This window comes from Pseudophryne corroboree, chromosome 3 (genome assembly GCF_028390025.1).
Source record: "Pseudophryne corroboree isolate aPseCor3 chromosome 3, aPseCor3.hap2, whole genome shotgun sequence".
Taxonomy (NCBI): domain Eukaryota; kingdom Metazoa; phylum Chordata; class Amphibia; order Anura; family Myobatrachidae; genus Pseudophryne; species Pseudophryne corroboree.
In genome coordinates, this window is record NC_086446.1 from 748,905,659 (window position 1) to 748,928,644 (window position 22,986).

General features: G+C 47.5%; 1 long non-coding RNA gene across 1 annotated transcript in view; it reads right to left on the reverse strand.

Moving 5' to 3' along the window:
• Positions 1 to 373: 373 nt before the first annotated feature.
• The window catches only part of LOC135058228 (uncharacterized), a 137,933-nt gene continuing 115,320 nt past the window's right edge, over positions 374 to 22,986 (reverse strand). Inside the window, exon 3 of the long non-coding RNA XR_010244694.1 lies at positions 374 to 1,939. This is a non-coding gene — a long non-coding RNA (uncharacterized LOC135058228). The remainder of the gene's footprint in view (positions 1,940 to 22,986) is intronic.

The following is a 22,986-nucleotide window of genomic DNA, read 5'->3' on the forward strand; positions in this document are numbered from 1 at the left end:
AGTCTGACTATTACTTAAAAAACATAAAACAAACTTTTTAAGTAACAAAACTGAGAAATCTTCTAAAACAAGACAAACTTAAAAAATTGTTTATTATAATTATTATTATTATTATTATTATTATTATTATTATTATTATTATTAAGTATTATTTCCTGTGGGCACACTTCTCCCCCCGCTAATGCCATTCTTACATGGCATTAGCTTTCGGAAAATATTTATTCTTTCTTTCTTTATATATTTATTCCTTGTAACAGGGTCAGGGAAACAGGTAACATCTCCTGGGGTATATGGCAAGATACAGCAGCTGAGTGATCACACAAGTCTGTTGGTTTGGTGCAATTGGCCTCAACCAGTTTTATTGTGCAGAAAAAAAGAAATAAACATCAAAACAAATACCTTGCCTTCCGGCGTTAACTATACACAGGATAATACTAACTCACTAATAAAACAAAACAATAGGTTTTTACCAGGCCCAGCTCACTGGATTTCAAGAGCAGGTTTCTCTTTCAGAGACTCCATAGTCTCTCCTTTTCCCCAAGCAGTGTGACACACCCATATAGCTGAATGCCCTAATTAGTCTCCTGTGAGGCTAAAAGTACAAATACTTGAACTGGGCCTAAAAGGATGGAGAACCCGCCCTCTCTTCTCACATCCAACCCCAGGACCCTTATTTGGTTCGTACCAAAAGTTCTCAGCAGAACCAACACAATATTCCTGGGGTTTTAAAACTAAGACGTAACCTGTTGCAAATATTCTTGCCTTCCACCACTATTCCAGTGATCTTGTCACATTATTTACAGGTACTTATATAGCGTCAACATATTCTATTGCGCTTTACAATTGGGATCACCCAGTAATAAAACAAGAATGGGTAATAACAGACACATATAGATGTAGGAAGGCCCTGTTTCCCTATAGGGAAATAGACATTGATACACAATGATGCATAATGGTCCACCACATTGCAGAGATTTTTGGTGGGCCGTATGATAGGGTCAATCAGCAATGTTGGCTAAGGGTCAGCAGGATGATAAAGTGAAGGAAGAGAAAATATGTGAGGATCTGTGTGGACTGTACAGATGGGCTGTACAGACTGGAAAGCTTATGAATGTTATGTCGGCAGTTCTGGAATCTGATAAGCTTGCCTGAAGGTTTGGAGACTAGAGGAAAGTCTTATTTTATGTGGAAGGGCGTTCTACAGAGTGGGTGCAGCCCAAAAAAAAGTCCTGTAGCCGTGGATGGGAGCGAGTAATGCGTGTGAATGAGAGACACAGATCTTGTGCAGAGTGGAGAGGTCGTGTTGGTAGATACTTTGAGATAAGCGAATAGACAGGGGCGGATTGGGAACAAAAAGCGGCCCTGGAAAAATTTGTACTAGTGGCCCCACATGGGCAGCACCAGAGGTGTAAGGTCTAGCCATGGGCCATGGCAGCAGCACCGTCCCCCCAAGACTTTCCAGATAGTGGGGATGTCCAGCATCAGGGGGAAGTTAAAAGGAAATAAAATTAAATATTATGAGCACATTATATGATACACCTTCAGAATTTAGGAAACTATATCATTCTTTAGAAAGATATAGTTTCTTGCTTATTACACCAACCGTATCCCAATCACTATTCACTCAATCTTGTCAGCCAAGCAGGCAGACAGAGTATACACTAGATCATCTGCAATCACAGACTAAGTGGCAAAGACCTTTTCATATATGCAAATTGTTTGGCATCTTATTCATTATGTCGATAAATAGGACCACATGTCCTCAAACAAAACAGGACCCGCGGGTGCGGCGGCCCACCGGGAATCTTCCCTGTAGATGCTATGGCCAATCCTCCTCTGGCGAATAGATGTATGTAGTTTGGTTAATTGCAGGACTGGTACCACCTTGAGCCTCATCCAAGTTCTACAATTTGTAGCCTTGCTGGGACCAGTAGTCCACCTGTAAAGAACAACATTATTTATACTATTATTTACTCATTGCTTCCATACCCAAAGCCTCTGAAATATGCAGAAAATCTATAGCGATATTGTTAATAGGGTTGGATGTACCCAGGAGGGGGAAGCCGCCCATTTTTTTCTGCAGTCTGTACTCCCCTAGGGAAACCAGCCCTGCTGCCATCCTGTGGGCTGGTGGAATCATATTTAAGGAACTTCACACTGCAGGTCTTCTCTCTATGATTGGGGGACCCCATGCTCTTTGACCCCGTATTTTTCCAATAGCAACAGAAGGGCTGCTGTCGGTTACACTAAGAAGGGGAAGGGACCCTACTGTATGTATTTTCTTCCTTTAAATTATTTATTTTAGACATCATGAAAACAGATGTTACCATTAGCAGCAATCAGGGCCTGCACCAGGTACATTCCAATAGAGCAGCCGAGCAGGGCGCCACACTTAATGGGCGCCGGTAGCTCTCGCCGCCATATTGGAGCCTGCCCTGGAGCCAGGTCCCTGCAGCAGCGCACGTCCCGCAGCCCGCCTCCCACTGCATCCCACAGCCCTCATGTAAGCGGCGCCGTTCCATGAGCCAATCAGAGCTCGCGGACCGGCAGCTAAAGATTCTGATTGGCTGCCGGACCGTGAGCTTTGATTGGCTCGCAGACCGGCGACTAATTGGAGCAAGACATCGCCGCCAGAGAATGAGGGGCAGGAGAGGTGCACGCTGCACTCTCCTGCCTGCCCTCAAGAATAGTAAGCAGCAGCACGGTGACCGGTGAGCAGCACTTTTGGAGGGGATGGGGGGCACTGTGGGGACTTGTGTATCTGGCACTAGGGGCGTATCTGGCACTGTGTGGACATGTGTATCTGACACTGGAGGCATATCTGGCACTGTGGGGACATGTGTATCTGACACTGGGGGCATATCTGGCACTGTGGGGACATGTGTATCTGGCACTGGAGGCATATCTGGCACTGTGGGGACATGTGTATCTGGCATTGGGGGCATATCTGGCACTGTGGGGACATGTGTATCTGGCACTGTGGGGACATGTGTATCTGACACTGGGGGCATATCTGGCACTGTGGGGACATGTGTATGTGGCACTGGGGGCATATCTGGCACTGTGGGGACATGTGTATCTGGCACTGGGGGCATATCTGGCACTGTGGGGATATGTGTATCTGGCACTGAGGGCATATCTGGCACTCTGGGGACATGTGTATCTGGCATTGGGGGCATATCTGGCAATGTGGGGACATGTTTATCTGGCACTGTGGGGACATGTGTATCTGGCACTGGGGGCATAGCTGACACTGTGGGGACATGTGTATCTGGCACTGGGGGCCTATCTGGCACTTTGGGGACATGTGTATGTGGCATTGGGGGCATATCTGGCACTGTGGGGACATGTGTATCTGGCACTGGGGGCATTTCTGGCACTGTGGGGATATGTGTATATGGCACTGGGGGCATATCTGGCACTGTGGGGACATGTGTATCTGGCACTGTGGGGACATGTGTATCTGGCACTGGGGGCATATCTGGCACTGTGGGGACCAGAGGCGTAACTAGGGTTTTCAGAGCCCAGAGCAAGATGAAGAGTGCCCCCCCTCCCCCAAAAAACCCACAGACAGAAACAGAAGTATGTGCGCGTGCCGAAAAATGGGTGTGGCCACGCACCAGAAGGGGTGTGGCCACTAAAAATGGGGCGTGCCAACATGACTATCACCTACCCCCTGTGTCGCCTCTCAGCACACTATCACCTACCCCTTGTGTCGTCTCTCAGCACACCTTCATTCAGTTTTTGCACAGTACGCATGCAGAGTCCCCTTTTTACACAGTGCCAGATACACAATTGCCCCACAGTGCCAGATACATGGTGCCCCACAGTGTCAGATCCACAGTGACAGATACAGCGCCCCACAGTGCCAGATACAATGCCCCACAGTGCCAGATACAATGCCCCACAGTGCCAGATACAATGCCCCACAGTGCAGGATACATGCCCCACAGTGCAAGATACATGCCCCACAGTGCCAGATACAATGCCCCACAGTGCCAGTTACATGCCCCACAGTGCCAGATACATGCCCCACAGTGCCAGATACACGCCCCACAGTGCCAGTTACATGCCCCACAGTGCCAGATACATGCCCCACAGTGCCATGCCAGATATATGCCCCACAGTGACAGATACATGCCCCACACTGCCAGATACATGCCCCACAGTGCCAGATACATTGCCCCACAGTGCCAGATACATGCCCCACAGTGCCAGTTACATTGCCCCACAGTGCCAGTTACATGCCCCACAGTGCCAGATACATGCCCCACAGTGCCAGTTACATGCCCCACAGTGCCAGATACACGCCCCACAGTGCCAGTTACATGCCCCACAGTGCCAGATACATGCCCCACAGTGCCAGTTACATGCCCCACAGTGACAGATACATGCCCCACAGTGCCAGTTACAATGCCAGATATAAGACTCCTCCCCCCCCCACTTACTTCAGTCAGGAACGTCAGTCACTCACCACTTCCCTCTGCTATGTGAGGGGAGGAGAGCGCAGCACAGTGCCTCTCCTGCCCCTCAACCCTCCAGGTCTCCGAGGGCGGCTATCTTAAATGTGGCGCCGGTTCGTTAGTTCGCGGACCGGCAGCCAATCAGGAGCCGGTCCGCAAGCTCTGATTGGCTAACGCCGCCGGAGACCGGACACACACGCAGTGCTGCTGGCAGCGCAGCAGCGGCAGTTAGCACATTGAGGGGCAGGAGAGACGCTGCGCTCTCCTCCCCTCACATTGCAGCGTGACGGGCGAGTGGGCATGCCAAGGCGCCCAGGGCACGTGCCCCACTTACCCTGCCTTAGTTACGCCTCTGCTGGGGACATGTGTATCTGGCATTGGGGGCATATCTGTCACTGTGGGGACATGTGTATCTGGCACTGGGGGCATATCTGGCACTGTGGGGACATGTGTATCTGGCACTGTGGGGGCATGTGTATCTGGCACTGGGGGCATATCTGGCACTGTGGGACATGTGTATCTGGCACTGTGGGGGCATGTGTATCTGGCACTGTGGGGACATGTGTATCTGGCACTGTGGGGACATGTGTATCTGGCATTGTGGGACATGTGTATCTGGCACTGGGGACATGTGTATCTGGCACTGGGGGCATATCTGGCACTGTGGGGACATGTGTATCTGGCACTGGGGGAATATCTGGCACTGTGGGGACATATCTATCTGGCACTGGGGACATGTGTACCTGGCACTGGGGGCATATCTGGCACTGTGGGGACATGTGTATCTGGCACTGGGGGCATATCTGGCACTGTGGGGACATGTGTTTGTGGCACTGGGGGCATATCTGGCACTGTGGGGACATGTGTATCTGGCACTGGGGGCATATATGTATCTGGCACTGTGGGGCATATATGTATCTGGCACTGTGGGGACATGTGTATCTGGCACTTTGGGGACATGTGTATCTGGCACTGGAGGCATATCTGGCACTGTGGGGTCATGTGTATCTGGCACTGGGGGCATATACGTATCTGGCACTGTGGGGCATATATGTATCTGGCACTGTGGGGACATGTGTATCTGGCACTTTGGGGACATGTGTATCTGGCACTGGAGGCATATCTGGCACTGTGGGGCCATGTGTATCTGGCACTGGGGGCATATACGTATCTGGCACTGTGGGGCATATATGTATCTGGCACTGTGGGGACATGTGTATCTGGCACTGGGGGCATATATGTATCTGGCACTGTGGGGCATATGTGTATCTGGCACTGGGGGCATATATGTATCTGGCACTGTGGGGCATATGTGTATCTGGCACTGGGGGCATATATGTATCTGGCACTGGGGGCATATATGTATCTGGCACTGTGGGGCATATGTGTGTCTGGCACTGGGTGCATATATGTATCTGGCACTGTGGGGCATATATGTATTTGGCACTGTATGGACATGTGTATCTGGCACTGCTGCGGGGCATATCATGTCTTTCTGGCACTGCTGGGGGGCTTATGTCTATCTGGCACTGCTGGGGGGCTTATCATGTCTATCTGGGGTCATTATGTGTTTCTGACACTATACTGGAGACATTATGTGTATTTGGCGCTATACTGGAGACATTATGTGTATTGGACACTATACTGGAGACATTATGTGTATTGGACACTATACTGGAGACATAGGGGGTAATTTAGACCTGATCGTTAGGTTGCGTTTTTTGCATCCCTGCGATCAGGTAGTCGCTGCCTACTGGGGGAGGGTATGGAGTGTGTGCAGGTGTGCAATCGCATTTGTAGCAGAACGGCACAAAAATGAGTTTATGCAGTTTCTGCTCAGCCCAGGACTTACTCAGCCGCTGCAATAATCGGGGCCTGAGCTGACGTCAGAAACCCTCCATCCAAATGCCTGGTCCCTCCTGCGTTTTCCGGACACTCCTAGAAAACGGTCAGTTGCCACCCACAAACGGCCTTTTCCTGTCAATCTCCTTGCGATGGCCAGTACGTTCGTATTTTTCGTACCATCCCATCGCTGACCGGCGATCCTCGTTGCTGTGGTCCCTCATGCCTGTGGATTGCGCTGCATACATATGCGCAGTTCAGATCTGATCGCAGGCTGTGAGAAAATGCAGCCTAGCGATCAGGTCTGAATCGGCCCCATTATGTGTAAGGAACACTACTGTGACTGTTATGTGTAAGGCTGGCAATTGTGTGTGTAGAGGGGGTGTGAAAATATATTTATAGTTTGATAATATAAAGTTGCGAGGCCACGCCCACTTTTTCAGGAGGGCGCAGTGAATCTATAACTTGCCTAAGTGTCATCCTTGACTCTGAACTGTCCTTTGTTCCCTACATTCAGTCTGTTTCCAAATTCTGTTACATACATTTAAAAAACATATCCAGAATATGCCTGTATCGTACACGGAAACACTCTAATTCAAGTCCTCATTATCGCCTGCATTGATAATTGCAATAATCTCCATACTGGCCTTCCCCATAACAGACTTGTATCACTGGAATCTATATTGTATGCAGCAGTTAGACTGATCTTTCTTGCAAAACATTTGTATGCTGCTACTCTCTGTCTCCCTACATTGGTCACCTGTATTTTGCAAAACTCAAAATAAAAAAACTTTTACTTACAGTACACACAAGGCTATTAACCAAACCACACCAACATACATTTCTTTGCTTATCTCGTAAATCTCCCAGCTCGATCCCCCCCAGGCTCCTCTCTGTGCAAGTCTCTCATCCACCCTCGTTACCTGCTCCTTTTCTCAGTTACAGGACAGTTTTTCGGCTGCACGCACTCTGTGGAATACCCACCCATGCACAACAAGACTTTCCTCTAGTCTCCAAACCTCCAAAGCATTCCCAGAAAACTCACCTGCTCAGGCAGCTTATGTTCCTGAGCCATCCACATAACCTCTGTAAATTATTCTACTAATTATCTCCCATTTACATAGTCCCTGGGTGGATTGGCCAAAGGGCTCAATGGAAAGAATCCCAGTGGACTGACCTGTGGGAATGCCTCTCGGTGACTCTTTTCTTTTTATGCGTGAAGCCAGGCTGACTGATGCGGTTGGTGGCAGGTGGAGCGGAGAGGGGCCGGAAAACCTGAAGTCAGGGGTGTAACAACAGTGGATGCAGACAATGCATTTCACTGAAGGCCACACTCTTTACCTCAAGGCCACACCCCTTTATCTAGTGGTGCACCAAAGGCACCCTCAAAGGCTCGAAAGAAAGTCTACATAGGGCCACTTTAGGAAATGTTTCCATTGACACTTAAAATTCCCAATCTGCCCCTGCATAGTCCACACGTATCCTTTCATATGTTCTATTTCTATACTCACATCCCACTAACCCCAGGCCAACATTGCTGCATGACGGGATCATGTAACCCGCCAAGAGCTTCGGCAATCTGGATGGAAAAATATACAATATGTAGCACTTATCCTAGGTGGTGGCACTACTGGGGTATGGTGGGTGCAGGACGCTCCTGGCTGTCACCCGCCAAGGGGTGACACCAAATTTCCGGCTCCTCGGTGACAGGAGCTGGGTGCTGCACTTTATCATTACGTGCAGTACTCGGCTCCTGTCACAGTTTAGGAGCCGACACTGCAGACAGACAGTCTCTGGGGGCAGCCCAGCATCTCCGGGACCCCCGGAGTGTCAAAAACAGGGGTCTGGCTATAAGGCCACGCCCCTTGTCATGGCACCACGCCCCTTTCATCAAGCCACATCCCCTTTCAGTCTTTAATCCGCACTGTGTGTCACCAGAGCTAATGACACCTGTACTTATCCTTATGTATCAATGACTATTTTCCTACAGATTGTAGGCCTACGAGCAGGGCCTTCATACCTCTTTGTCTGTCTTTTTTTGCCCAGTCTTGTTTTATTGCTGTTCTATTACTGTTTTAAAGTGCAGTGGAATATGTTTGCGCTCTAGCAGTAAAGTTTAATAAATAGATATATTAATAACTCAATAATTACATTGGGCAACTTGTATGTTTACCATAGTAAAATTAAGGCGTTGAGTTTGGTCTTGACGAGATTGATAGTGGCGAGATTGCTTGTCTTCTTAATATATTACATACTGCACAGTGCCTACAAACTCGCCGGAACACGTCAGAATGGCGCCACTTTACTAAATTCGCACTCTATTACATTGTCCCCTATAGGTGTACAGGCAACCTCAATACACCTCAGCAGTCTAATATCAAGAAGATGACCATAAATAATTACATGTATGATGCTTAGTTTATGTACGTTACTAGTGATCTGACATTTAGTTTAGATCTGTAAACTCACAGCTTCTGATTGCCTCTTGGCAAGTGAATAATTATAATCGTATTTTATTATGAGTTGTATTTCGCTAGATATCTTCTGGGAAACCCGATAGGACGTTCGTTGCATAATTTCACCTAAGAGGAAGCAGCAGAACATTGGCCCTCATTCTGAGTTGATCGCTCGCTAGCTGCTTTTAGCAGCAGTGCACACGCTAGGCCGCCGCCCTCTGGGAGTGTATCTTAGCTTAGCAGAAGTGCGAACGAAAGGTTAGCAGACCAGTGCTGATATTTTTTCTAGCAGTTTCAGAGTAGCTGCAGACCTACTCCTTCCTTGCGATCACTTCAGTCTGTTTAGTTCCTGGTTTGACGTCACAAAAACACCCTGCATTTGGCCAGCCACTCCCCCGTTTCCCCAGGCACGCCTGCGTTTTCACCTGACACGCCTGCGTTTTTTAGCACACTCCCGGAAAACGGTCAGTTACCACCCAGAAACTCCCACTTCCTGTCAATCACTCACCGATCGGCAGAGCGACTGAAAAGCGTCGCTGGACCTTGTGTGAAACTGCATAGTTTTGTGTGAAAGTACGTTGCGCGTGCGCACTGCGGCCCGTACGCATGCGCAGAAATGCCGATTTTTTTGCCTGATCGCTACGCTGCAAACAACGGCAGCTAGCGATCAAGTCGGAATGACCCCCATTGTACAATGGGGGTTATTCTGACTTGATCATAGCCCTGCAAAATTTTGCAGGGCTGAGATCATGACCACAGACATGCGGGGGGATGCCCAGCACAGGGCTATCCCGCCCCACATGCCAGTGCCGCCCCCTCCCCGCACAAGTGCAAAAGCATTGCACAGCAGCGATGCTTTTGCACTTTAGGAGTAGCTCCCAGCCAGCGCAGCCTTAGCGTGCTGGCCGGGAGCTACTCGTCGCACCCCGGCACGCAGCGTCTGCGTGTGATATCACGCAGCCGCTGTGGCCCGTCCCCCGCACGGTCCGGCCATGCCTGTGTTAGCCGGACCGCACCCACGAACGGCGGCCGTTCCGCCCCCCCACCCCCACCCACACCCAGCGACTGCCTCTCAGAGGTGATCGTAACGCAGCGACGGCCATCGGTGTCTGGCATGCGCCTGCGCACTTTGGCGCCGGCGCATACGCAGTTCTGACCTGATCACACCGTTGCAATAAACTGCAGCGTGCGATCGGGTCAGAATGACCCCCAATATAAGTAGGGCAAGCACGTGGGCATTCATTACCGGGCTGAGGAGAAGACGAGGATGCAGGCTGCTTTTGTTTATATTTCTGTGTTTTCAGGCTCTAGGAAGTTTCTAGGTTGCCCTTAAAATGAATCAATAGTCACATTAATAGGCTGCAGACTGCTTCACAATACAGATCAATCCTTCATGCTGCTTAGCGCCCAAGGATGCAGCGGTTTTTAAACACTCAGTACAATCACCAAATGTGACTCATGAAATGTTAGCAGCCTGGTGAGCCCTAGACATTCACTGCTTGTGACATATCACAGTATCATTTTTCCTACCTACATGAGTAATCCCAGAACTGGCACACAGGCAGGCCCAGATTAAGGGCCAAATGGGCCTGGAAATGAAAACAATCAATTGCCTATTGTGAGAAGAAGAGGAGGTGTGTCCAGTGATGTGTGGGTGTGACCAGTGCTGCATGGGTGTGGCCAGTGCTGTATGGGTGTGGCCAGTGACATGTGTGTACACCCTCTACATTATCAGACCCAATGTCTCCTTAAATACGTAATGGTACAAAAATAGCATAATTTTGTGAGGTAACTAGAAATAGAATTTTGATATTTATGATATTGGTCGGGCGGCTTGTTATCACCATGGTGCCATGATAATGGGCCTACTTTTATGTTGAAGCCTAGTGCTGTAGTCCCATTTTCCCAATTGTTAATGTGAGCCTTACATCTGTGTATAAGACCTTTACCAGGAACCCCCCCTCTATATTATATGACCCCTGACGTCAGATTGTAAATACCTTTGTTTAGGGGCCACATCTCCCTTTGATGCATCTGGCCAGGAAATAGATAATGCCTTTCTGAGAGGTTATAGAAATGTCCAGTGATCCACTTCTAAGAACCTTGTGTCAGTCTGTGCCGTGGCTAACACCCCCTCTCTGCAGAAACCCGAGCGAGGGACATAGGAGTGTGAGCACCTAGTAGGGTGAACTAATATGCATGGACACCAGAAGGTAGGGGCAGGGCCGAAAATAGTACTCTGGTCACCCGGGAGAAGGCAGTAATTGGTTGCTCTTCGGATCTAAGAGCTCCAACGTAAAATGGCCCGTGAAGACTAAGACATTCTTTTCAGAAATAGTTAGGAAAGTAGTAATTGCTATTGAAACCGTATTCTTAATCACTTTCTTCATTGTTCTCATTATTATCTTCTTTTTTCTTGGAATATGCATATATCTGTGATTAGATTATTTGAAAGAAAAGAAAATGACTGATTGCGCTATCTCTCCAGGTGCGTATATGAATAAAGACACGTCTTTTTCCACTTCTCTGGTGTTTATTTTAGTACAAACGTTATATCCCATACAACAATATAATTAAAACTCAATATGCATGCATATTCATTATGAGCTCATTCTAAAAAAAAATTAAAGATAGTAAAATAGTAATATTTCTCTGTTTTAAACATCCAGTGCTCAATCCTATCAGAGACAATTGATACTAGTTCTACTCCTAAATTAAATGCACCATAGCTTATGTACCCGCAGTTTTTAAAACGGTATTTTTCCCAAAGATGAAAAACTCAGTTCTTTGTATATAGACACAGTTTCCACAACATTAAATGATGTTTTTCCTGGTTGTGTTAGAACTCAGTCTTTTGCAAATGACCACAGTTCTTATTCATGTATTATGCATAGTCCATATACTGACAGTTTTAGCACTGAAGTAAACCGCTTACCACCGTGTCCGTGGATACAGACGTGATGGGGAGATCCTCGCCGTGCACAGCGGTGATGGTTTGCTTTCCTGCCGGATTGGGAGCTAAGGACAACCAACGAGACCTCTCACACACCTGCCGCCCAAGCTGTACCGCAATCAGAGGAGACGCGGCCAGCCAGGTGGAGAGTCTACTCTGCAAACCGTCCACATACAAGTGGCCCCAAACACGCTGAGGGTTAGAAACCATCCAGCACCGCTACCACCACGGAGGACAGACGGGGAGGGAGAAAGCAAACCATCACCGCTGTGCACGGCGAGGATCTCCCCATCACGTCTGTATCCACGGACACGGTGGTAAGCGGTTTACTTCAGTGCTAAAACTGTCAGTATATGGACTATGCATAATACATGAATAAGAACTGTGGTCATATGCAAAAGACTGAGTTCTAACACAACCAGGAAAAACATCATTTAATGTTGTGGAAACTGTGTCTATATACAAAGAACTGAGTTTTTCATCTTTGGGAAAAATACCGTTTTAAAAACTGCGGGTACATAAGCTATGGTGCATTTAATTTAGGAGTAGAACTAGTATCAATTGTCTCTGATAGGATTGAGCACTGGATGTTTAAAACAGAGAAATATTACTATTTTACTATCTTTAAATTTTTTTTAGAATGAGCTCATAATGAATATGCATGCATATTGAGTTTTAATTATATTGTTGTATGGGATATAACGTTTGTACTAAAATAAACACCAGAGAAGTGGAAAAAGACGTGTCTTTATTCATATACGCATCTGGAGAGATAGCGCAATCAGTCATTTTCTTTTCTTTCTTGTGTAGCCTCTTGATCAATTTACGATCAAGCCGTAGCTGTACGTACACAGGTACAGCTGGACAGAGATTGCAGCTTATAGTTTATTATAAAATTGGAAATTAAAAGTAAGGAATACAATCAATCAATTAGTGCCTGGATCAGGGTTGTTTCTTTCTGGTATTAGATTATTTGACCCATTGAATTACTGAATATTCCAGTGTATTGTGAGCTGTAGTCAAATTTTCTTGTCTTCTTTAATGTACCATTATTATTGTGATTGTCCAGTTTTGCCAAACGACTAATCACAATCTTTAATCTAGAGTTGTGTGCAATAAAAGAAACATCCTGTTGGAATTGCAGTACGGAATTGTCAGTACATTACTGTTGCGTATCAATCTATCCTACAACGGTCAATGTACGGGGGGAAAACATCTAAGGGAAAGAGACTGTCACATAGCCACCAAACATCTGTGATACCTCTTCCAACCACTTAGTTACACCTGCCAACCCCCGGGGTGTTACACTAGTATTACATGCTCCTAATACCCAAGCCAACCCTCTGGTTTCTGATCTAAGTTCACGAAACCCCAGAGATCTGACACTTGCTTGTCAAGTTGGAGGTGTCCCCAGCCACTGGGGCAGTCGCAATCTATGCAGAGCAACGGTGAGAGTGTCCTCCCCAGGGCCTTAACTAGCAGTGTGCGAGCGGGATATCCGGATGATAGGTTGACCAGTGTTAGGTCGATAGTCAATAGGTTGACCCCATATGGTTGACATATATTAAATTGACATAAAAATAGTCAACATGATAATGGCTGACACGTATATGGTCGACACACTTTTTTTTTGGGTGGGGGGTTACAGTTTTCATCCTGTACCATCCACATGGACCATGATTGGGAATAGTAATCTATGCGGAGTGCAGCGGAAGCAGAGGGAGGCACCTTGCCCGAAGTGTGGCAAGCAGAGCGGTACACTACTTGGACGTACATGTGGTTTAACGTTGAAAAACTTGTGTCAACCATTTCCATGTCTACCTTTTGTACCTGTCGACCTCTTCAAGTTTCTACCTTTTATATGTCGACCTACTGACCATTTTGACTGCGTTGGTCAGTTGCATGTCAACCATATGGAGTCGACCTAATGCCTGTCAACCTAATACTGGTTGACCCACACCCGCGGCCAGGGGCGTAGCCAGAACTTTGTGGGACCCATAGCAACATTTTTAAGGGCCCTGTCCCAATTCTTCTAGAGAGACACTTCTCTGCAGCAGTTGTTCATTTTATGCCCTAGAATAGTGCCTTAGTAAATTTTCTGAACCATAGTAGAACCTTATTTAATGTTATGCCCAATGGAAAAAAAATGTATATAACACATGTAACTGTGACAGGGAAGGTGGGCCCCTCTCAGCTCTGGGCCCCATAGCAGCTGCACTGCCTGCACCTATGGCATCTACGCCCTTGCCCGCGGCATACGGATTGGATGGCAGGACACAGCCCTAAAAGTACTGTATTACAAAAATCAGGTCTGGGATCCTGACAACGTGCAAGTTATTAAAAGCTTCTAAACTGTTCAGTGAGATTTCATAGTATAGTAAAATAAGGAGGGATGCACCAAATCCATATTATACAGTATGTAAGGCTCTTCCAAAGAGCACTTCAGAATATATGCTGACTATGAACTATAAATGCAGTGCCGGATTAAGGGGGGGCCCAGGTGGTAAGTATCCCTGGGCCCCCATGTCTCAGGGGGCCCCCTGGCCGGAGCTGCAGTACTGGGATGATTCTGCTCATCTCCAGGCTCCACAGTCAGCAGCAGCTGTAGCTGTGTATGGCCTGTACAGGGGGAGAAGGGACGGCGGGCACAGCCAGGGGCGCTATGCCAAAATGAGTGATAGGGCCCTGTGTGTTATGTGCCCCAGGCCCCCTGAAGGCTTAATCCAGCCCTGTATAAATGTGCATGTTAAACTTATGAGCCCTGCATACAGTTGGTTGCCGTAGTCAGATCTTGCTAAGAACCCTTCAAATCTGATATTAGACTGAGTTCTCTGTGAGAAGTATTACAATGCCCCATGCGGGGGACCCTTCGTTCACCTGACATTTTACTAGTGTACACCAATATATAACACAAAAGGGCAGTGTAGCTGAATAATTGATAGCTAGTGTGTTATTTAGCCATTTGTATTTTTCTCCAGAGTTTCTTGTTCACTTCATCATCATCATCATCATCATCATCATTCTTGATCAAGGTATGTCAGCAGATACAGTACATGCCACTACCTGTTCCCAGCAGAGCTGCTGAGTGCTTGTTTAACACAAACTGGGATTTATTACTCACTATTTCCAGCATTTTGTTTTATATCTTGTTAATTAGTCCTGATGAGAGGATGTCACCTATGTCTCACCAGCCTTTCACAAAGCAAGCCTTTTCCGGAGCTAGACCTGACGAGCGCCATTTCCGGCCTTCATGGAGGCTTCACGCTGTTGTTGAATAAAACAAGAATTGCAAAATGTCAAATATGAAAGTGCTTTATTGTGTGACTTTATATTTTTGAACTGGAATGACAGCACAAGGTGCTCGATCTGTCTTCCTTTGTCCATGCTCTGCTGTGTGTTGCTACCATTACTGTATTCCTCCTGACAGGGGTCTAGTACAGGTTTAACTGAATAGACCACATGTTAAGTCAGAACTTAGATATTTGAATGTACTATGACGGGAGGCGGATAATGAGCCGGCGCTCAGGATCCCGGCGGTCACCATGCCGACGCCAGAATCCCGAGCGCTCAAAATGCCGGCCGACGGAATGCCGACCCACAGGGTCTATTCCCATAGGGTGGGAATAGAACCTGTGGTGAGCACAGGTTCGTTGCGCTTGTACCTCTGCCGGCCTTCTGCCAGGTTGGTATGTTGACAGCTGCGATCCCGGCAGCCGGCAACGCAATCCCAACCCTACTAGGACTTATACATAAAACTGTGACTGTGGCCGGAGAGGCTCCAGCCACGTGGAAAATGGCCGCCGCGGCACTGAAGGGGTTAACCCCTAGTGCCCGGCGGCATTTTAAAAGACAATGGGCGCTCGGCGCCAGATTTGAAATGTATTGGGCGCTAGGCGCCGTGTTTTATAAAATGTTAAAAAAAGACTGTATTTTTAAATGTGCCGTGGTCCCGGACCTCTCCGGAGACCACGGCAGGGAGGGCAGCCCCCGGCGCGCTCAGCAGAGTATGCGCGCCGGGGGAGAAGGGGACTGCTGCAGCAGGGAGATCAGCTCCCGCTGCAGCCGTCGGGTGTGCGCCGCCGGAGTCCGGGAGCTCCGCTCCCGGTAGCGGTGAGCACAGCCCCCCGGCGCACTGAGCTGTGTGTGCGCCGGGGGGGGGGGAGAAGGGTGAGCCGCTGCGGCTGGGAGCTCGGCTCCCGCTGCAGCGCTCTCTGTGTGTGCCGCCGCTGGGGGCCGGGAGCTCTGCTCCCGGCGCCTCAGCCCATCGGAGGTGGCCAGCCGCGGCAGCCGGGACGAACGTCCCGGGCTGCTGGGCGGCAAGGGGGGTGTGCCGCAGCCCGGCTCCCCGCCGGACGCTGCGGCGAGGCCACAAGTCAGCGCCGCTCATGGGGGACCGGGCTAGCCGGCTCCCTAGCGGCGTGGGTGTAATTAGGATGGTGAGCGCTGGGGTCCGGGAGCTACGCTCCCGGCACCTCAGCGCTGAAACAAGACAGAGCTACAGCGGCCGGGACAAGTGTCCCGGACCGCTGGGCTTCGGTACAGGGGGGTGCGCCGCACTGTGCGGTGAGGCCACTGAGTAGTGCCACACTGGGGGGACAGGGAGAGCCAGCTCCCTGGACCCCAGTGGCAGGCAGGCAGGCTGGAGGATGGGGGAAGCCAGCCCCATACCTCCAGCACTGAGAGAGCCCTAGCAGCCAGGCTGCAGGGCTAGGGGAGCCAGCACAGACAGGGTCCTAGCAGCCAGGCTGCAGGACTAGGACACAGTATTCCACAAACCAGACATTGTGTAACAAATAATAGAAAGTACAGTGTGTTGTAAGGCACTGCAGTGCCTAGGTATGTGGAGCCTGTGCAGGCTCAGAGTGTATTTAAATGTATAACATGTACAGTGTGATTTAAATGTAATGTATTTAAAGGTAAATTGCACTTACTTGGTTGTGTGTCCCAGGAGGGGGGAATCCATGGCTGTGCAGGCTGATGGATTCTCCCAGACCTTTTCCCCAAAAACGGAATGCTTTCCCATCCAGCCTCACACTTCCAAGGGGCACAGGGAGAGAGAGAACAGCTCAGCTATGAAACAAGCTGAGTGGTTCTTGGAGCTCCATGGAGATCACCCGTAGTGGCCAAGAGACCTGGACCGGGGAGCCAGGCTGCCCAGCTCTGGAGCCCAAATCCAGGCTGCAGGCAGTGAGCTGGGTCCCGGGCAGGTTTCTGGAAGTCAGATTTAGGAGGGAAAACTTCCCCCAGCCAGACTGAACGGCACCGGGGCGTATCCTGATCCTCCAAGATGGGAGAGTCAAAGGAGACCGACCACTCCCCACTGTCAAAGTCAGAAAAATATCATGCTACACGTTGCCATATATCCACCCCATGCACGTGCCTGCTGCACGTGCACATTCTCTCCCATGCGTGCGGATACTCGCAGTGGCGTGACGGCGCCCCTACGGGCGTGCGCTTGAGCGCATGGTATGTGCATTTACGGTAGAGTTTGTGTGCATCTAGCGGGCGACTCAATCGTTAAATAATAAAACCAAATAGTATGTTTTATAGATAATGTTCCCCTTAGTGATAACTGTAAGTTTGTTTAATGTGACTTGTTCATGGACATAGGAATCCCTCTTTTCATGATACAAAGGGTCTGTCTAAGGTTGAACAGTGGTGTCTGGTACCTAACCGAAGAGTATTTTAATAGCAACAATCCGGTGTTGGTTAGGTAAAGATTAATCGCTCCTGCGTATAGTTATGGCCATTAGTAGATTCTGGACATTTCATATATTTTCAGTTCATTATCCTTGCGGCGGGAATCCGGTGATTCCCTCCCACCTGAGCAGTTTGTAATAGCCACAGCCCACCTGTTCAAATCCACCTATGACCTTTTGTTGTGATGCGAGGAGACATTCCTGTGTCCAATGAACAATGAGATTATAGGTCCCTTTGTAGTGTACTGTATGCAGTGTATAGAAGATCAGCCAGCCTGGGCAGCTCACTCTCACTCCACAAACGGTTTTCATATTGACTAACTTGGAGCTGGTACCAGGAATAGCGCAGCGATCGTTCCCAGTGTGTGTAAGTAATTCTCTGTAATCAACTCGCTCTTTGTTTGTATTGGCCATTCACTCTCTCTCTCTCTCTCTCAGTTATAGTATAAGATTGTGACGCTATTGTATATTCCTGTCTAGATATTCTGTTAGAATTATATGTTAGCTTGTAGTGTATGACTTGTAAACTGTTTACCCCTTTTCGATATAACTAAAAGCTTGTTAGTAAAGGTGTTGGAACCTTAGCACGGTATCGTGTGTTCATTACATTGCAGAGGGTAATAGGAGCGTCTCGATCGCTCAAACAGCTTTAGTATTAACAAGGCATATCGGTATATCGCTACAGTGTTTCAGTACAAGGTTTACAGTATAAGAGTATCCTTTCTGTGTGTTACATTCAAGGTTTACTGATTGTCATCTTGTGAGCGTCTGCGCTGCTCGTGATCTCCTTGTGGTCTCGAGCGTCCGCTACGCTGGTAGCGTAGCATTACAGTAGTCGCCCGCCTATAGCGTGCTCGACACCACGCATTAAGCTGTGAGCGAGCGTGCCGCATGTGCGTCTCGATCACGGCCGAGCGTATGCTACGCTAAGCGCGTACCCTTACGGTACCCCATACGCCAATTGCGTACTGAGTCTCTTACCCATATAGTGAAGGTTATAAGGTAATCAAATCAGCATTATCAATTGGCGGCTCGTCCGTCCTCCACATATCCACACTGACGAAAGCAGACGTTATCTGCCAGCAAGGGCGGGAAGGCAATAGTGCTGGCTAGATAAGCATCTATTTCGCTACGTTGTAGGAGTGCTGGTGGAATCCGGAACCGGAGGTAAGAACAATACGCTATTATCTTTTAAAACTGTTTATTTCTGTTTTGTGTACACACACGCACATATCTACATTGTTGTATCTCACTCCCTTGTTGCCATTAGAATTGATTATTTGACATGTGCTGAGGAAATCTGGTGCTATTTAGTTGAGATTAAATAGGATAATTTTTAAGGGAATAATTGTAAAGGACACGCACACAGCATAGCAAATACTGTGTGGTGTACGGTAAGCGATTACAGTTGAACATCGTTTACATTTATAGAAGCATGTTGGTTGTGTCGCTGTGGGCATATCTGAACTTTGTGCATACGTGTCTCGGACAACGTGCGAAATCACGTACGTGACGCAAAGGCATACGCACGTGGCGTGTTTACGCAACGGAGCGTACGGATACGCCCACTGAGACTCAAACCACACAATAACCTTGTTTAGTGTGGGCGGTATAGTATAGCCACCTGATAATAGCACAGGTTTGTTCAGTCTTTCAAAAAAAAAAAGTATTAGTTAAAAGAAAACCTTTTTCTATTGCAAGACCCAGGGATTGGACCCCTGCCTGTATGAAAGGAATTTCTGTACAGAAAGATCAGTGTGTATATGAGTGAGTAGGAGTGAGTGTGGAAATTAAAGTATTATTTTTTGTGAACCCACAAATCGGGATCCCGTCGGAGACCACATCAGGTGAGTGGACACTTGGTGGCGTGGACTGGCTTGCCCGTGTTAACATTATAGAAGGTAAAAGGAGCAAGTAGTATTCGTAGACAAAAGGACTGCGAAGGATTAAGCGCAGCCCGAGGGGTTTTGCGTATTACCCATATAGAATTAAGCTCCGGCTGAAGGTTTCGCAGCCTAAACAACCGATTCCATTGGTCGTAAAGCGTATAAATATTAAGTTATTTATGCACAGTACGACTGGACCGCACGTAATTGTGTGCATTAGTTTGTTACCTTGATACCCATTAAAAATTTACTGTGGGATCATAAACGCTATTTGTACATTCTAACGTGATTTGTGTAGGTTTTTGTTATTTTAAGGGAGTTTCACTGCTCACTCAGGAAATCTCCAACGACCAATACTTACTGGGGAGGGATCGCATACTCCCACGCGCCCCAGTAAATAGAGGTTACAAAAGATCCCACGGATTGGATTGGCCAATTGGGGCGCAGAGTGAGTGAAGGCACTAGTGGAACTTTCACCGTCGCCTTACCGCGGGCAACTTGGTTTGTTTTGTAAGAATTTGCTGAGACAGCAATATCTGCAAACAATGGGGGCCAGTTGTTCAAAGAAGGGACGTCCAACAAGGGTTCACGTTGGTAGTTGCTGGCCCAACGGGTCCGCACGGTATAATGTGTGAAAAATCACACACACAGGTATTCAAAGAATGGGAACGAATGACAGAGGATGATGGGGAGCAGTCTCCCCGGGTAGGCAGTCTGAACCCTGAGGTATTGCAGAGCCTACGAAAAAGGATAGGTCTAATAAAATCTGCCAAGCAGAGGATTAGACAAAATGATTGTTTACAGTTATGGCAACGGGAAAGTGAAATACAAGGAGAATTAGCTTACACAGCTGACTCTCACTGTGGTAAGAAAAATATGGCAACGGGAGAGAAGGTGGTTACAGAGAATGGCACACTGGTGCATGATAAAAATGCACTTAGCAACTGTATTATAGATGATAAGGATAAGTGTAACAAATGTAACAATGATAAAAGTAAAACTGTTAAATATACAACTGTTAACCCGTGCAAGTTGCACTCCATGTTAAACTTCCCTCAGGATTACCAGCAAGAAAGTGAGCCCAGCACGATGTCGGCACCTTTTCCAGCAGCCATCACACAAGACATCCAGGTGGACGCGACCAATTCGGTAAAGGCAATAATCAAACCCCCTAACGGAGGGTCAGGTGAGGTCGTGTCCACAGGTACGTACGGTGTTATATATCACGCACAAACAAATGTACCTCATATTGTAGAACCAACACAAGATGATGTAATTGAATTTAACCCTGTCAGGGTGATCACAGTCCCCAATGGGAAGACTGACGCACAGGGAATCATTCCCGTCAAGGACAGTGCAATGCACCGTCCCTGGTCTCGGACAGAATTAAGGTCAATTATGTCTGAATTTCCTGATCCTAGGAAAGATCTAGTTGCATGTCAAAGGTTTATTAAAGAACTAGGAAACTCCACAGAACCCACCAACAAAGATTGGCGGACAGTGCTGAGGGCATGTTTGCCCTCCAGTGTTGACCCTGCGAAATGTATTGCTGATTGTAAATTAGACACGGAGGTACCTTGTACGGAGGAACACAATCAGGAATGTATTAAGCAGATCAACCGACAGTTAGAAGTATATTTCCCAGCCATTGTCGAGTGGAACAAAATCTTCTCCATAAGACAAAACGAAGGGGAAAGTACTTCTAATTATTTCCACCGGGCATTGCAGGACATGACTAGGTATACAGGTATAGAAAACATCGAAACAAGTGCACCGCACAGAGAAGTAGCAGTATTTGTGTTAATGGATGGTTTAAAGGAAGTGTTGAGAGCAAGGATACAGACCACCAATCCATACTGGAGAAATAACTCAGTGACTGCATTAAGGAACTCCGCTGTTGGGCATGAGCAAAACATCATCAAGCACAGGGAAACAAAGAAGCCCCAGATCCCTGTGGGTAAGTCAAAGGTGAAAAGGTGTTATAATTGCCAGAAAGAAGGTCATTTTGCAAAAGATTGTAGATCAAGAAGTAGACAAAAGTCATATCAACCCCCTAGACAAAGATATGAGCAAAGTTATGGCACACCAAATTGTAATCAGGGATCACATGGGAAGGAGTTTTGGGCCGCACCTGTAACATGCAGACAGGAAAGGTGATCATTAGGACTGATAGTAAGCCTGAGGTTACAGTTAATGATATTGGGAGGTCAGTTCCTTGAAGGCACAGGAACGGCCGGGAGAACGTTGTAAATTTATCTGTAAATGTTTTTTTTTTGTCCCCATCTCTGATGTTCATCGGCAGAACTCAAACATCACATAGCTATTTGGTCCTTGCAGAAGTCTACCAAACCCCAGTGTGACCTACCGACATCGGAGTGTCCTGGCCAGGCGCAAAACGGTGGGGAGTGGAAATACTGGTGGGGAGGGGACTTCGCAAGGACACCAGTGGAAGTGTTGGTGTGACAGCCTGATGGTGAACGGAAGATCTAACAATGTTTTTTTTTTGTTGTTTAATGCAAAATGTGATGAATTGTTCTCTCTCTCGTTTGTTTTTCTCTCTTCTCTTCTTTCTCATGTTTTAAAGATGGTATGTCACACATCAGTTAGACAAATGGTAATGCAAGATTTTTGCTCCTTACAGAGAGATCGCTGATTTGGAAGGAATATTGTATCACCGGAGTGTTCGTTTGGAAGACTGAGAGACAGCCCCTTTGAGATGACAGCAGAGCAGGAAAAACAACAAGACTAGAGGACATAAGACATCGTACAAAGACATCCGCTTGGAAGAAGAATTTGACAACCTTTTACACAGACCATTGATGGACAATGCCATAGACCCCCATTTTCCCTAGTGACTTTAACTTTTATGATAGCCCAATACTTTAAAGATTGTAAGTCTATGGACATTGAGAAAGCTTTTTGCTCAGCATTTATAGCAAAAGCATCGGGAGACTACAGTCAACATGTACATCGAGACAAGACATCAGACAAGACCTCAATCAGCAAATGTATATTAAACTCACATAGTTTATGACTGCATTTACCATAATTGCTTTTTATCTCCATTTCTACAACCTTCAGGTAATGACACACATAGTCTATAGGGAATATAGGCACAGATATCAGCACTCACATATTCCCCCAATCATGTATCATCAACTAAAATGTGCTCCCCCATTTTGTTAAAACCAAAAGCCGAAAAGAGCTCGGTAAAGTTTGACAGCCCATCCACAGACCCGTAATACGGGATAAGAAGGAATTCAAATGTATACTTCGCAATACCTCGAAGCTTGATTTAAAACACGTACGGCACGATGATACATGACCCCTCAAACATGGATTCATACACACATGCTTCTACTATCTCACTAGGTCATACCTTTTTCCCACCTGATCCTCTTCTCCCTTACCAAATCATAGAAATGTATTCACATATGACATATATTTTTCTTTTTGAACTGTTTTAGGAAGTGGCAGTTATTGATGACTGCCAAAGGGTGGACTGTCAAAGTCAGAAAAATATCATGCTACACGTTGCCATATATCCACCCCATGCGCGTGCCTGCTGCACGTGCACATTCTCTCCCGTGCGTGCGGATACTCGCAGTGGCGTGACGGCGCCCCTACGGGCGTGCGCTTGAGCGCATGGTATGTGCATTTACGGTAGAGTTTGTGTGCGTCTAGCGG